The following is a 13,768-nucleotide window of genomic DNA, read 5'->3' on the forward strand; positions in this document are numbered from 1 at the left end:
GGAAAGGCCGTCGACACACTGGATTTTCAGTGAAATATCTCAAGAGTACATTGAGCTAGAAATGAATACACAAGCTTCCCTCTAGCAACAGATTGCTTTCTAATTCACAGAATGCAAATGCAGATGCTGTTCTTGGCTCTCGACCAAATTATTGCACAACACATTTGTTTCTACAGTAGCAGCGTTTAATACAATAACAATAAAATGGAAAATAATACCCAACATCCACCTGTACGTGTCTAGTTTTGTCGTTTCTGCATCTGATGCTCCCAAGATCCCAAACTCCAGGGAAAAGCCAGCCCTGCAGAGATCTCAGGCTGCCCAACCTGGCAGAGGACAAAATTTAACAAACACCGCGGCAGTGTGCACACCTCCCAGCACCACGGGAGCCCATTCCTGGGAGTCATTTTGTCTAAGGAGGTACCTAGAGTAAAGGCCGCCTGCCTCCCACATCTCTTTCCCGTACCAGCTTTCAGAAAACCAGACCCTCACCAACATGGGCAGCGAGTGCTGGATGTACAGCACGAAGGCACAGGTGGGTCAGTGGGATTTCGGTACGGCAGCTTGGCAGCAGGGCGTTCACAGCCCTTTGCTCTGCTGCCAGCCACAAGCCCAGGGGCAGTGGCAGGGAGCCCTCCTTACATTGTCTAAGAACCAGGAGTGTCCATGACTGCCAAATAAAGAAATTTAAAAGGAGAAAAGACTAACAAAAGGCACGTTTCCTTTTCCAGAATGACTCCAACAATTATCTGAGGCTAAAACCCACTTGGAAACAAGAAATAATAAGTGAGATTCAGCATCTTGCCTTTCAATAACAAGCAAGGGGAGTTGCTTTCATTTTCCACATTTTCTACTACTGTCCCTGCCCATTTTCTGAAAGTTTATACACAACATGCAAAGCATGGGACATCCTTGCAACCGCACTGGCAGAAACACCACGGGTTCTTTCAATTTACGCCATATAACATTTACTTTATGCACATTTTATCACGTATGACTTAAAAACGAAGTCCATTTGGTGCTTGTGTTCCGAATCAACCCAATCTCTTGATCTTTGAGGCCCATCTCGTGAGCACTCCTGGAGCTGAACCCGGAGCCCTCCAGGTGAAGCACGGCGCTGCCTCCCTGGCCCGCAGGCAGCCGGCTGCAGCTCAGTGCCATCGCAGCTCCTCCACTTATAAAGACTGTAGTGCAGATCAGTAAGCAAACACTTGATGGGTACTGTCTGAACCCTACAGATAATTACTAATAAATATATCAGCTCAAAAAGAAATTAAGTCCCATATAACCAGTCTCTTGGAAGAGATGAATCGGCTTATTTCTGCTGAAGTCAATGAAGATACACTAATTTACACAGCTGCTAATGGCATCCAGATTTCTGAATAGTAATAAATAGTCTGTTCTTTCCTTTATTTAAACAAAAATGCATTACTTGTTGAAATATAAAAAGACCTTGCTGTATTAGCTACTGCGTTTTTTGCCTACATGAGCGGCTGCCTTCTTTCTAAGCCAATCAGCCAGAGCTGTTCTCTGAGTTCTTTGCCTTACATAATACCAGCTCCACTTGATACAGCCTTAGCGAAATCAATATCAGAAAGGCAACGCGTGTCCTATTTTGGTCTCTGATCAATTCCCCTTTGTTCTCAAGCTCCCTCTCACACGCTGTTGTTCAGATCCTACCACAACTTTTCGGCACTCCCTCCCTCCTCTCAGGACCACGTTCCAGGAGGTGGAAGGGAGCACTGTGCTTCCAGCGCTTGGCCCCATCCTGTGGGGCCTTCCTGCTTCGCCGGGACCAGACTAAGATTTCCCTGCTTCACCGGGACCAAGCTAAGATTTGGTTTTGCCAAGCATCCCCTTCCCCTCCCCATTCACACACCCTGAGCCAGCCTCAGGAAGAGCAGCTTCTGCTCTGAGGATGGCATCACCTCGGCAAGCGTGGCAAGGGAGGCAGCCGGTGAACTGCGAGGAAGGAGTCCGACGGGGACCATTGCACATTATTAATTAAATCTAACGAAACCTCCCACATTTTATGGCCCTGTGAGGTCTACCACAGAAGATTTCACATCTATTTTACTAGCTTGAATTACAAACACTGGCAACGTGATTTAGGAGGATGAATGCTAAATGCTCTGCCGCTCGTGATAAACTAGCGCATATCCTAACAGAAGACATTAACCAAAAACAAAAACCAGCATAGCGCAGGCAGACACGCTTGCTGCTGTGACAAACAGCCCTGGCTTGCCCTTCCTGGTGGCTGCATTTTGTGTTCTTAGCTCTCCTGACCCGCTGGTCCCAGCCTGACCACAAGTGCCGGAGGCAGCAGCACCCCCGGTGCCGACCATCGGTGCCCGCTGGGCCCTGCGGGGCACAACCAGCCCAGGGCTGCACCGAGCCCTGCACCTCTTCCCTGACTGCTTCCTGAGGACCAGGCTCCTCTCCATCTTCAAGTTTTACAGAAATGGGAACATATTACACCACGTGATTATTCAATTACAGGTAGTTAATGAAAACTGAAATTAACAAAAACCTTGAGGTAGCACGCACAAATATAACAGGGAACATTTCCACACAGAAGACATCAGACAGCTTATACTCTGTTAAAACGTTTAATGTCTGCTTAACTAAATTTATCCAGATTAATTAATTCCTTCCCAATTATTAACAGCTTTTTCTTTTGTTTCCTATTTCTGGTGCTACATATTCAGTAATTATACATACGTTTTGGTAATTTTTTTCTGTCTTATACGCTGTATTTTTAGTCTTTCTAAACCTGTGAAATTCAGAAGAGAGAATGTAAGTGCATTTGCATCTTTCAGAAGCTGAGATGCTGATCTTGGTTTAAAAGACAGAGTGCAAGTGCGCTGTAAGTTCAGGGTGAGACCAAAGCCGCTCCCTGAGCAGGTCTGTGCTCTCCTGGGCACTCAAGATCCAAGATGAAACTAAGCTTAAATAGTGACACTGCCTTTATTTTTTTTTTAACCCAAACTTAGAGAAATTCAGAAGTTTAGCTATGAGAATTAAACGTGGAAATGAAATGGGATTGTGCAATTTTCCTCTGCTCCATTTTTGACAGTCAAAGAAGCCACCAGTAAATTTTTGGCAAGGTCTTCTCACCGATTGCTACGATGACGTTTGTAAGGACATGTTTCATTCCCTCATATCAGGGACCTGCTTCTGCAGACCACCGAGGCTGTGCTGCAGCGAAAGCACACGCTGAGAGGCCCCAGCAGGTGCCTGTGGGTCCCAGGGTGAGGTGGGGAAGCCGAGCACCCCCGGGCACGGAGTCAGGATGGGGGCAGCAGCAGCATCCCCGGCCCCGCCTGGCCCCAGCACCCCCAGACAGGTCACTGCTTTCCTTTTTAAAAAGACATAATAGATCGGCTTTTTATTTCAGAGCAAGATCAGAGTGGGCCTAGTTGTGGAGAGGAATAATTAGGCATTTGCAGAGAAATCTGAAGGGGCACGGAGATGAGGATTTTATCGCATTTATCACAGCTACAACATTATCTCTACGCAGGCAATGGGAGCTTTAAACTGAGTTTAAAGTCTTCAGTGGGCTACAGAACAAGTTAATAACAGCTCATAAGAGGAGGTGCTATGTGTAATTTGTGATCTTTAACCTATTATCATAATACAAACCAATTATCAACACGGAGGCAGAGTAATTAGCACAGCATAACTAATAAAACAGGGTCATCAAATGAAAATACAAGATAATTACATTATGTAACTATACAGTTGAAAAAGCACAGAAAGTAAGGAAAATGAGTTATGACCGCGGACTCATTAGGCTGACTGGAACCACGGTGACACGCTCGCAGTAAAACAAAGCGAGTTTCCCCCCAGAAGCAGCAGGAAGGTCGCTATTTGTGGCTGACGGGGCGTTACGAGGGGGCCTGGGGGCTGCACTGACCACTGCCTGGCCCAGCCTGCTCCGAGCAGAGCCCACCCCACAGAGCCTGTAATTACAGCTGGGCGACCCAGAGCTATGGGCACTAACAGAGGTACTGAGGGAGTTGTGCTGTATAAATAACATCGGTATCTTTGGCTAGCCGTGCTAGCTTTGGGGGTTTTCCACCAGGCACCCAAATTTGCACAGCTGTGAAATAAAGAGTGCCTTGGCTCCGCGTGCCAGATTGGCACCGTGCAGGCTGGGTGGATGAACCCCCACGTGTGGGGCTACGGACCAGCTACATCTATAGAGGCTGCACACAGCCACACTGCTGTCAGGATGACCCGAAAAGCAGGAGGCACAGACACACAGGCAGTGCCCTGTCCTGGGGACTGCTCCCAGCTCCCACGGCTCCAGCACACAGCCCAGCTCCCTCGACAGCCAGCATCTCCCCACAGCAGATCTCAAATTCATAACCCAAAACTGCGACCCGAACAAATTGACTTGGAGCATCTATTCAAAAGCAAAAATATTTACTGATGTGTATCCAAACACAAACACAGACTAAACCTACAAATCCCAACTTGCAGCTCCACAGGCAGAGGCAGCCCAGCCCGGGCACACCGCTGTCCTTGAAATGGAAACCGGGTGAAAAACTCCGGTAACGTGCCAGGACTGCACAGGTCTGCACCTACTCAGACTTTCCCCAGAAAACACTTTTTCCCTGTGAGCAGGAAGGTTTCGGCATTCATACAAATGGAAACACTGAAAGGCTGGTGGGAGCCAGGAGATGTACAGAGATAAACAGCTGTACTGCAGACTGGCTTGAAGCATCTGCCCGTGCAGAGCTGCAGGGCCCAAAGCCCCCAGTCCCCGAGCCAGGTGCCACGGGCTGAGAGATGATCTCAGGGCAGTGCCTTCATGGAGGAGAGGCACCCGAGGAGTTGGCACGGCCCTGGTGCAGCAGGCGTGACGAGCGAGGAGACAGCAGCACGGTAACACAACCGCTGTCCTGTAGCAAAGGTGTCCCACAGAGAACCCCATGACGTGCACACACCCACCTCATCCTGGAATGAATTCCACTTGATGGAGCGCATTTCTACATCTCTGCAGCTCCTTTTGGCTCTCAAATACACCCTACCATCACCATTCCCTACAATGTCTCCCACAGGCAATATACTGCGTATATTGTTCATGCTCATCATGTGCATAGGACCAATTTCTGCAAGCAGGGACAAGAATTAAATCAACTCTTTTAAACAGAAGAGAGGTTTAAGAAACCCTACTCTCATTTTAGGGCTTGATGATCAATGCTATGGGAGCAGATAGCTTGTGCATGTAATTATGGCAGTCATAAACATAACTGCACTGACCGCAGATGGAAATGAGCTCATCAGCCTAATTGGGCATCCCCACGGACCGCCAGGGGCTGGCTGGGGCATCCGAGCTGCCGGAGCACTCGTGGCCTTGCAGCCGCCCCGCAGAGCTGCTGGATGCTCACGGACACCCCGCACACCTTGGGGTGCAGCACCCCGGCCCGGGACAGGTCCAGTTACATAGGTACAGACACAAAGTGACACCATTGGTGTGGTTTGCCCAGGAGCTGCTTCCAGACCTTGGAACAAACCTGCTGCCAGCACAACCTAGGCGTTCAGCCCTGCCAAGGCAAGGACTTGCCCCAGGGCCAAGCACAATGCCCCACACCAGAACTGTTGCCCTAACGCTGACTCAGGGCCGAGGAATCTTCCCTCCGTTGCACTATTTCCCCTGGCTCATACATTACACCCATGCTTGTACAGCTTTTCACTGGCAACATCAGTTTTTCCTGATTAGTTTGCTCTGAACTTTATGTCGAAGCAAGTGATAAAATAACTTTACACTATCACCACTACCCTGTTACAGAAGAATTTATGTACACAGATAAGAATTATAGGTTATTTACATTACTCGGTTTAAAATCCCACCAGTAAACCAAGTCTAGAGAGTGCTGGGGCTGGGCAAGCGGGGGGCACACACGGCTCCCCCCTGCCCACGCCAGGGCAATCCTGGGGGTGCCGCAGCAGCGGTTCGGTGGGGTGCAGGCAGGGGCAGTGCCCACCCAGGGCACTGGGCTTTGCTGCTCCCACGGGGGTCTGCAGCAACACCGCGGCACCAGGTCTGTGCTTCCCAAAACTCAACCCCGGTGCTCACCTGGCACAGCGTTTGCAGGGCACAGGGACCCCAGGGGTCAGCGCATCCTGGCCTCTCTCCTGGCTGAGAGCTGGGATGTTGGATAGCAGGAGCCAAGGAGGGACCTGAAGGGCTGAACGGCATGGTAGGCATGCAGAAAACATGTAGGAAATTTAAGAGACCTTATCACGAGTCTGCTGAGATCCTCAAAGACTTTATAAGCATAAGGTCTACTGCGATGCCTGTGGCCTTTCCACAATAACAGCTTACAGGCATTGATTTTTTTTTAGATCCATTTGTCCTGAACACTTGCTAGGGTTATAAATGCAAATAAAAACAGAAAGAAATGGAAAAACATTTCCCCGGCTGTTAACCAGAGGGCATGTTCACCTTGATGGTATCGACCTGGACTGCCCGGCACGGCGTCTGTGGAGCGAGGACCGCGTGTCCCAGCCTCTCCCTGCCGGCTCAGGGCAGCCCCAGCCCCGCAGCACCCACAGCCTGCCCCAGCCAGCACGTTTAAAATGTGGGTGGCAAAGCAACCTGCACCAGGAGCGTGCGGGTCCCCAGACCATCACCAGCCTTGATCCCAGCCCCCAGGCTCCCCCCTGGAGCCTCCCATCCCACCGCAGGGCAGGATGCCCGGCCGGCAGCCCTGCTGACACAGGGACTCAGGCAGCTTCTCGCCGCCCCCCTGACCTCCACATGTTTGCACAAGATCTCTCCTGCAGCCTGGCATTTGGAGAATCCTCTCCAACACCGTTGTTAATTTTCTGTGCAGTTCTCAGCAAACTGCCTGGTTTGCCTTTGCTTCTCATTTGCCTCTGCATAATTTCCTCCACCAACACATCTTTAATTAAGAATTCTGTGTTGATGATTCACAGGTGCACCTTCCAGCTCCACACACTTTCAAACGAAAACCTCACCTCCCTCCGTCCCTGCAGAGGTCAGTCCCTCAGGGCCGGCTGAGAACTGAACTTGTCCTCTTGCTGCGTTCACCATGCGCTTTTTCCCCATCATTGTAGTGAACATCACAACCATACGAACGCCTTGGGTTCTTGCTCTGGGATCTTCCTCAGCTTGGGTCTCCCTGCAGCCCCCCAGCCTGGCTGTATCTCCAGGAACATAAGCTGCTGCCCGACCTCGTTCCTCCTGCCTGTAACAGAGTCTGTGGGTCGGAGCCACAGCAAGAGGGGTGACCCCACAGAGAGCTGGGGAGCAGCCCCTTGTCCTGACACCTGCGGGCAGGGACCGATTTGGGAAGCCAGCTCCGCAGCCTACACATATCCCTATGAACACCCAGCCTGCCAGCCTTCAGTAGTGCTGCTCTGGGGACCATCAGCCAAGTTATCTGCTAATTCTGGCTGTCACTACTCATAGGAAGCAGCAAAGAGAATGGCAGGCTGTAAGATAACTCACTTAGGACTCATCAAAAATTGTGGGGGGTTGTCTTCGCATTTATCCCATGCAAGTAAAAGGAAAACTAAGCTTTGGCATCTTTAGCATTCAGAGACCAGCATCCAAAAGAAAGGATGTTCCCTGTGCAGCACAGAAATCTGACACAGAATGAAAGGAGACGTCAAAAGACAAAGAAGAGATCATACAATGCACCGGGTGGCCAAGGACAGGGGAAAGGAGAAGGAAAGAAAAATGAGAGTTGCAAAAGGGATTCACAAATGGCATTGGTTTCTGTTTCTTTAAAAATAAAATAAAATAAAATAAAAAAATCACTTTTAGGACTGAATGTGGTGGGACTTTGTGCTGTAAACATGCTCCCAGATGTGCCAGGTGCCTTTTCTCTGCTGTCCCCATTCGCTAGGAAGGCTGCAGCCCCCTGGGACCAGCAGTGCTGCAAGCAAGCGATGGGAGAACATACGGCCTGGTGCCCTGCGTTCACCTTGCCCAAGATGGAAACAACCATGGAAATTTTGATTGTTAGGATGAGAAAATTGTTAATGATGTGTTGATGAACACGAAGTTAATTTTCCAATACATTTCCCACAAACTGTTGCTTTAGGACTTTTCCCCAGAGCCCAGAAAGCAGCTTTAAAGAGCTCCTGTTAAACAGTGACTGCTGCTCTGGGACCAGTAAATAGGGTGTGTTTGGGCCTTGTCTGAGTGGGCTGGGTGATCTCTGTCTGAGAAATGCCTTCCCTGTCCCAGGATGAAGGCAGGGTGGAGGCTGGGGGTCAGATCCAGGGCCCGTAGCAGAGCAGAGGGGCTGTGAGTGGCCTTGTTCCCTGGGACAAGCTCCAAAAGCAGGACCCACCCCGAGAAGTGACCATTCCTTGGGACTTGTCTGTGAACTCCCAACACCAACAAAAAGCATCTCCAGTACTGAAGCAGAACGTGGGGATCTGAGCAGGGAGCAGAACAATGTTAAGGGATGGGCTCAGGATAAAGCAGGTGTTTTCCAGCCAGATGTGAGTGCAGCAGAGGACAGGCACTTCCACATCCCTGGCTTTTTCTGAATGGGAAAGCACCAACGTAGCCATGAAACCCATGGATAAACGGCTCAAAAATAATACAGCTTTCCAACATAATTTGTACTGCGTGCTGCAGCTCACACGTATTATGCTGAGGGATTGCCGGTTCCCCGATTTTCCAGGCTCCTTAAGCCCACAACAAAGAGCACACGTCAGGGATTTCACCGCCCGCAGTCAGCAGCAGCAGCTCTTCCCCCCGGCTCAGCAAAACCCCACTCTGCCCTTTGGCTGTCACCGGGCTCACACCACGCAGCCAGCACCGCGAGGCACCGCGAGGCACCAGGGATGGGCACAGGGCCCCTGGTGGCACCGGGCCCCGAAGATGGGCAGGAGGGTGCCGGGGCCAGGGCACACCAACAGTGAGAGCAGAAGGTTTTTATCCGATTTTCAGATTTTCCCAGTACAAAAGTAATGGGGCAGAGATGAGTAACACGGGAATAGCAGGAGCCGATGGCTTCCCGTTCCTTCCAACACGAAGAGATGCCAGCTACAGCACATTTTGTCCTTGTGTGTCACTCAGAATTACTTGGGCACGACGTTTATTGCCATGCAACACAAACAGTGCATGGAGCAGTGGGGGAACAGTGACATTCGTTTTTCTACTTTGGATTCAATTTTGCTTATAAGACTGCCCAATATCACGATCCTGTTGTTTTTTTTTTTTTTTTTTTTTTTTTTCTTTTAAATAATCATAGTTAAAACATGAAAAAAACACTTTTTTTCCCTTAAAATTAAAATTCACTGATGATCCACACTCAGCACTTAAACTGCATGGTTTTGCTCATCATCATCAAGAAGTATTTGACTGATAGAGCTGAGTTTAAACGCCCTGATTAGCACATGAAATACCATAAAAGAGCCAAAGAAAAGCAGAGCTTCAGATCTCTCAAATACAAACACCCCAAATAAATAAACCCTGGGTGTTGGCACAGCTTCTTTGTGGGGTATTCAACTCCAGAGAAGAATCCCCCCGCAAAATAGGGGGTGGAGGGATAAGCTTCCAAGTGCCAGCAGTACATCAGCCACTAATGGAAACGGACCTGACAAATCCAGGTGGGAGCAATCCCGTGCTGACTTCTCTCCCAGGGAAAGCACAGCCCAAGGGGAAGCAGCTAAATAAATTCAGGGGGCAGTGATGGAGAAGCACCTTTTGCTCCTCTCCAGTCTTTCTGAAGGATCTAAAGAAGCACAGCAGAGCAAAAGAAAAAAAGACCTCATTCAGTTTTAAAGATATTTAAAGCATGTTGTTCCTAATGGATTATCATAGTTTAAAATAAAACCAGCTCCGACGTATTCAGCTGAGCCGCATCCCATAACACCAGGCGCTTTTAGAGCTGGCCTCGGAGCACTCCCATTAAAACTCCATCAAATCATTACCATCAATTTGGCTGGGGGCAGGGTTTTAACCTCAGAGTGCATAATTTGGGGGAGAATTCAGAAATCTAGATGTAGCTTCCTACTTACAAAGGGTAAGTTATTCACGCGTTCTGCTGTCTCCCGCTCCCAGATGTATTTCTGGGATATTCACGAGTCTGAGTGTCCGTGGGCTGGCTTCGAGAGCTCTGCCCTTGCTCCCCATGTGCACGTTTGTGTTGGTGACATCTGGGCCCAGACTGGATGTGAAGAGGACCTGCTGTCCTCCAGGACACCGTTATAGCTTCCAGCCAGGCTTTGTCATTCCACCAGTCCCGATCCGATCCCTGTGGGCCCCTTGCAGGGACAGGGTGGGGGGCACAGGGCTGCAGTGTCGGTGCCCAGCCCCTCCGGCACCCCCAAACCCCACACTGCCCCATCCAGAGCGGCCTCCGCAGCCCCGGTTCTGCAGAGATATACAACAGGGTCCCATTTTAATTTCATCCTGTGGATCAAATAATTGTTTGGATTTTAATATTGAGTCTACGTTTCAGTGATTTGCATTTAAATGTGTTGTCAGAGAACTTCCAGAAATCTTTAATAAGAAGGGTGATTTGCATTTTAATGTGCACTTAAAGAATTTCAAGAAATCTTTTCATGTGAATTGTGTTATCTGAGCAATGCTTACATTTGAGGGGAATGAGAGCTGCCGGTTTGCTAAGTCAAAGTCAGAACTACTTTTTGGAGCTAGCCCAGATGTACTGGACTTTGCTTGAAAGAGCCTCACTGAAGACAAGGCTGGCTGGGAGCTGGGCAGGCAGTGGCAAGATGTGGGCTAGCGCAGGGGAGGCTGTGGAACCCAGCCTGTGCTGATCGCACCTTCCATCCCACCCCACCCCACCCCATCCCACCCCATCCCATCCCATCCCATCCCATCCCATCCCATCCCATCCCATCCCATCCCATCCCATCCCATCCCATCCCACCCCACCCCACCCCACCCCACCCCATCCCACCCCATCCCACCCCACCCCATCCCACAGCAGCACATCTTCATGCATCCATCGGTACCAGCAGCATGGCTTGAAAAGCCAGGGGAAGAGTTTGCTTTTCTGATCATCAGTCTGAGCTCACTCTTAAGTATAAAAACCTCTCTAAGCTGATGTTGGAACAAGCTCTTTCTCCTCCTTGCAATAGCAGCAAAGAAACCACTGCTTTGATTAGATTTTCTTATTAAAAAAAAATAAATTTGTACGTGGCTCTGGACTACCTTAACTGAAAGTCAAATTTCGACACTATTCAGACTCATTATGTCCTTACTTAAGCACTGTCGCTCATTTCATCCATTGCAATTTCATCCACCGAAATTTAAGTTACATGACATTAACTCGCATTTCTAGGTTATGAGAACACAGACAGCAGGTCCAGTCCCTACCACGACACTGTAACTGAGCTTATACCCAGAACAGACAAGCCCAATCCCAAACGTGCACACAAGACGTGAAGCCCTGGGGCAGCCCAGCCATGCTGCCCAGCCTGCCTCCCCCTGCTGTGCCTCCCCGGGGCACAGCCACAGCACACAGAAGACACGGAGCTACCAGTGCCAATAGAGCCTGGTTTCAATAAAAAGATGGAAACAGACTCGTTACTAGCAGCGGGTGGAGGGCCTCAAAGACTTATGGATGATTGTGTCCGTAGAAGGGCTCTGAAGCTGGTGAGGGGCCTGGAGCACAGGTCCTGTGAGGGGTGGCTGAGGGAGCTGGGGGGGTTTGGGCTGGGAAACGAGGAGCCATTTCTGCTCAGAAAGAGCAGGCAGGCGTTGGGACGGGCTGCCCAGGGAGGTGGTGGAGTCACCGTCCCTGGGGGTGTTCAAGGAGAGGTTGGACGTGGTGCTTGGGGACATGGCTCAGTGGGTGACAGTGGTGGCAGGGGGACGGCTGGAGCAGATGACCTTGGAGGGCTTTTCCAACCTCAGTGGCTCTGTGGTTAAATCAGCTCTTCCCAGGTACCGGGAGTTACTTGCAACTAAGCCAACGCTGGTGGGATGCAGGAACACTGTCCTGGTACTAGACGAATGCAAGGCTGAGGCATTTATCAAAAATAAATGACTTTAGGAAAACAAGACGCTTATTTTTAGAAGACAGCTCACTGCTGACAATGTTCCCATCAGTGCTCGTAGCTTCCCTGGCTCCCAGTGACTCACGCCGCTTTAGCCCTCTCCAGGGGCCGGCAGCACACAGCAGGGACAGCACCACGGCAGGTCCCAGCACTGCAGCTGCTGTAAATGCAAACTTCTGAGCTGGAAGACAAACCGGAGAGCTCAGATTCAGCCCCTCGGCTGCCCTCTCCTAGCCTGAGGTTTGCTAAAATGTGGAACGTTCGTACCCTATGCATGATAGAGAGATCTGTAAGCTAAATACATGCACGGGTGCATGCGCTGCTTTCCAGCAAGCGTGCTTCGCAGAGCTCGCAGCCCACAGCCCTGCAAACCTGCAGATATTTCGCAGTGCAATCAAAAGTTTAAAAAACTTCAATTAGCCAAGTGCAGACATATGCAAGGAGACAGCACATAATTAGTGAAAAGCAAACTAGATACTTTGGAACTTAAATGATCTAACGCATAATTGGTACATAAGTAAGAATATTTGTTTGTTTATTCTACACGGGGTCACCTACTGCTTCCACCGAACAAAGCTGTCAGTGGTTTTAAAAGGAGTAGGCTTCTGTTTCTTCAGCCAATTATTTTCTCACCAGAGATCAGAGCATCAATAAAAATGAACAAATAAACCAGTTTTTGATCAGCTGAAATATTGGTTATGTGGGATTTTTATCATCTTCCTTATTGCAATAAACATAAACAAAGAATCACATATGTACCAACACTGCCAACTCTTGTAATTTCTCTCAGCACTTTATGACAGCTGATGTTTATGCTCATCCACCTGTCTAGAGACAGGGTAGCTGTGGGTTTGGAGGATTCAGGATTTATTTTGAAGAGCAAGTGTTGACCCTAGGGTTACAGGAAACACCTGGGAGCTTCCATCTTGGGGCTAGGTTCCCAGTAAGGGCTTGTTAATCATGGCAAAGGCAACACAGCTGCTTCACGAGGCACCTGTTTTATAGGCACAGGCTGCTGGGGCTCTGGCTTTTTGGAGCAGGTCAGCTAGCAGGAGAAGTGTTGTCCCCAGTGATGGAGGGCTTCTGTTCACGCCTCTGCTCACTCTTGTAAGTAAATCCTATGGGGCATCAAATGAAAGCAGCTGTTCTGTGTCCTTTCAAAGATCCATCTGACTTGTTTCTGTATTTCCTATTACCAGTAACCAGTGATGCACCAAAGAAAGTGACATGGGGTGGTCTTTAATGTTTGATGGCAACTTGCTAAGGATAAAGCAGGAAGCCAATGCAGGGTCTGTGTTACCCTGCACTGCAGTAATGGCTCTAAGCACAGCAAAACCTTTCTTCTCCTCTCGTTTGCAGAAGCTAGCTCTGTATTTCTACAAGCTTGTGGGATATAAGTGAGCACAGACCTTGTTTGGCACTTCTGGGACTGGCACCAGCACAGGCAGTGTGCTGCTGCCCTGGGCCTGAGCCCAAAGCCTCCCGGGGGTGAGCAGCACCACAGACACTGCCCTGGGCACCCTCCTGCCTGTCCCCATGGCTCTCAACCCTTGCCTGCGTAGCTGTGGCACTGGACTCACTGAAATGCAGCTACACTCTTCATTTCACAGTACTAGTGAATGGACACAGCAACCTCTCTGATTCCAAAACTAGTAAGATTTCTGTGTTTATGCTCAGGGCCTTGAGATTAGTAGATGCCAGCAGCTGCTGAGCAAGGATTAGTCAGGTGGAAGTGGCTTCCTTTGGG

The 13,768-nt window shown here is 49.6% G+C and overlaps 1 protein-coding gene across 3 annotated transcripts in view; it reads right to left on the reverse strand.

Moving 5' to 3' along the window:
- The window catches only part of KCTD16 (potassium channel tetramerization domain containing 16), a 66,961-nt gene that overhangs the window by 35,726 nt on the left and 17,467 nt on the right, over positions 1-13,768 (reverse strand). The window lies entirely within an intron of this gene.

This window comes from Anas acuta, chromosome 14, assembly GCF_963932015.1.
Source record: "Anas acuta chromosome 14, bAnaAcu1.1, whole genome shotgun sequence".
NCBI classification, from domain to species: Eukaryota; Metazoa; Chordata; class Aves; order Anseriformes; family Anatidae; genus Anas; species Anas acuta.